General features: G+C 29.3%; 1 long non-coding RNA gene across 1 annotated transcript; it reads right to left on the minus strand.

Moving 5' to 3' along the window:
- Window positions 1-233: 233 nt before the first annotated feature.
- Window positions 234-2506, minus strand: LOC134265005 (uncharacterized). Its single transcript, XR_009991675.1, has 3 exons — window positions 2402-2506; window positions 1913-2062; window positions 234-1094 (listed from the first exon to the last, which is right to left on the minus strand). It is a non-coding gene; the product is annotated as an uncharacterized LOC134265005 (long non-coding RNA).
- Window positions 2507-3042: the final 536 nt, after the last annotated feature.

Genomic DNA, 3042 nt, shown 5'->3' on the forward strand with positions numbered 1-3042 from the left:
TAGGATGTATATTTTATCAAGTGTATTTGGATCCTTCATTTTCTCTTATTTTCTTATAAATATAGATACAGAAATTAATTATATAGAAACAATAAATCTGCATATCTGATCTGCAAAATTTTATTCTCTCAGTGAAAATGTTTGAAGTTACAAAAGTAGAAATTGTAAGAAAACAATTATACCAATTAATTAATTTACTTGGAATTCAATTTTCGTTACAAATAGGTGTTTATTTACATTTTCTTGTATACAGTATTTTTATAAACACTTAAGGACAGATGAAACGTTCCTTAATAATATATAAAATTTTCCGAGAGTTTGTCATTGAAGTATTGCTACTTAAACATGTTTACTGTTTTTCTTATATATTCCTTTTGGGAAGAAAAATAATTTTCCAATTTCAAATAATAAAATGTTTGGATTTTTTAAAGACATTTAGAAACTTGTTTGGAAATACAGAATGTTATTAAAATTTTTAATATTTTTCATAGCTTATGAAGATATACAAAACAGATATTGAGGAACGTCTCGTCTGACCTTAAGTTTTAAGTTCGTATCTCCTACACAAGCACCTATATAGCATAATCAAAAGGATAAGATTTATACTATAGTAAATTAATCAAAGATCTTCCTCCAATATTTACATATACAGTGTATGCAAAAATATGTAAATATTCTTCTTAACTACCTTCCCTGCAGTCACGCATTTTAATGCATACACCATTTCCAATTTCTAAGGCAAAATCACGCATTTACCATTTACTCGCAATCACGCATTTTCACGCACTTTAAAAAGTTCATTTAATCTTCAATTTATTACCAAATTCCAACTATTTTATACTTGCTTGAATCTCATAAAATAAGAAAAGTTATTTTCTAATTAAAATATTATTTCAGAATATTATTTACGCTAAACTTTAGAGAAAATTGTACCCTGCTATAAAGTGCTTGCGGGGAAATGGTAAAGTAATATTTCTATGACGCGAGGACTCAATGTATGTTGCATAGCAATTCTGTAAGTTGTAAAAGAGTTAAAATCAATTTGATCCAGAGTAGCAGAAGAGTTATTGTTGGCCTTGACACTAATGGACTATCTGAAAAACAAAATTTTTTCTTATTTTTATGAACTTTGAATTTATAATATTACAATTAATCAGCACATTTTGAAATATCTTAACAAACCATTGAAAAAATGTACAATTCTGTCCTATTCTGTAGAGAGCTATATCCAGACTCAAAAAATGTGATTTTTATGTACAATAAAAAAAATTATTAAATAATGTCCTGTTCACACGACAAGTTTAATTCGCAGTAAATTAATGCGAAGTAAACTAATGCGAATCAAACAAGTGCAAATTAAATTGCGTTCACACGACAGCTAATGCGAAGTAAACTAATTCGAATTAAGTTTTAATTTGACAGTCAGGCGTGAGGTAGGCTATTATGATGTCATTTGAAAATCACGTCACCTTATGCAGAAGCAGATGCATTTTACATAATGTCACAGTGTCTGCATGGAGACATATTTTAGAGATAAAGACATTTTTTCTTAGTTTTTGACTCAAAAATAGCACAAGTTCTTAAAATTGGCCACCGACATGATGCATTTGACTTAATTTTGCCATTACACATGCCCTGAAATTTAATTCAAATTAGCTTCGCTTTACGTTCACACAGAGCTAATGCAAAGTAATTTAATGCGAAGTAACCTAATGCGAAGTAAACTAATTTGCATTAAATTCTCTGTGTGAACGCTAAGCGAAGCTAATTCACAGTAAACTTATGTTTAATTCGAATTAAACTCTCCATGTGAACAGGGCATAAGTCTCTACGAGTTGTACCACAGAGTAAAATACTGTAATACTTGTTATAAATATTTATATAATTTAAAAAAAAAAATATTGAATTTCACCTGCACTATTCAAGTTCCTTAAGTCTTGATTCTTTTTTCACCTACATCACATATGCACTTGCTGTTTGTGAAAGTTTCTGTGCTTGTTCCAACCATCATGTTAACTGCATGTACTGCAACCCAATGAATTTTAAAAATTCACCACCAACTCTAGGGGGAAGAGAATGTTAGTGAGAGAGAATATTGTAATAATGTTTTGTAAAAATTTACCCTTAATTTTCTAAATTAAACATTTTATTAGATGTATTAAAAAAAAATTAGATTCTGCTGCATGCTCATGCAGTACGATAACATCAGTTTATTAACTCTTACATGCGAAATAATACCCCATGATAAGTTTAATTTCAGTTTTAGTGAAATATCTTATTCCGAATCTTTTATATATAGTGATTATAACAATACACACTCACAACTTCTATAAAATTATTTTTAACACAAGAATTATTTTCTCTGGTTCCTTTCACCAAGCTCATTATCTAGGTTACTTACAAGAACAGGTGTGGACAGTAATCGATAAAGTGTAGTGACTGTAAGTGTTTTGTCTTTGTAGAAGTCACAATGAAATCATCAAGGAATGTTTCTTGTATCGGGTATATTGATGATATACTCACACTACCTGAGGGGTAAAAAAAAGTATTAAAAATCAATATGATCTTCGTAGCTTAAAAATATGTGCATGCAGATAAAAAAAAGGCAGAATGTCTCAGATTTACAAAAATATGTGAATAAAGTACAGCTTATTATAATTATCTCTTCTTTAGGTACATGAATTTTTATCAATCAATAGCTGCAGTATTGTTATGGTTTTATATATTGGTCATTGACCATAACCATAAATGGTTGGGAGGTTGATAAAATATACACAAATATTAGATAAAGAATGTGTCTAGAATTAGGGAGTGTAAGGTAGTTTATTGACAATGATAGACTGAAAGTGCACAAAAAATGTTGCACCCTAAATTGCACCTTTTTTTGCATTACGGGATCTGTACTATTTTAAAATTTATGGTCAAAGACCAATATATAAAACAAGAACGCTACAGATCTGCAGCTAATTAATCAGATGCTCAATAAACCAATAATCGATTTTTCTAACCCTTCCATACAGGAGTGTGACTAAAATGGGTAGC

Source organism: Saccostrea cucullata, unplaced genomic scaffold, assembly GCF_032062105.1.
Source record: "Saccostrea cucullata isolate Sc308-1 unplaced genomic scaffold, CSIRO_AGI_Scuc_v1 ctg11136, whole genome shotgun sequence".
Taxonomy (NCBI): Eukaryota; Metazoa; Mollusca; class Bivalvia; order Ostreida; family Ostreidae; genus Saccostrea; species Saccostrea cuccullata.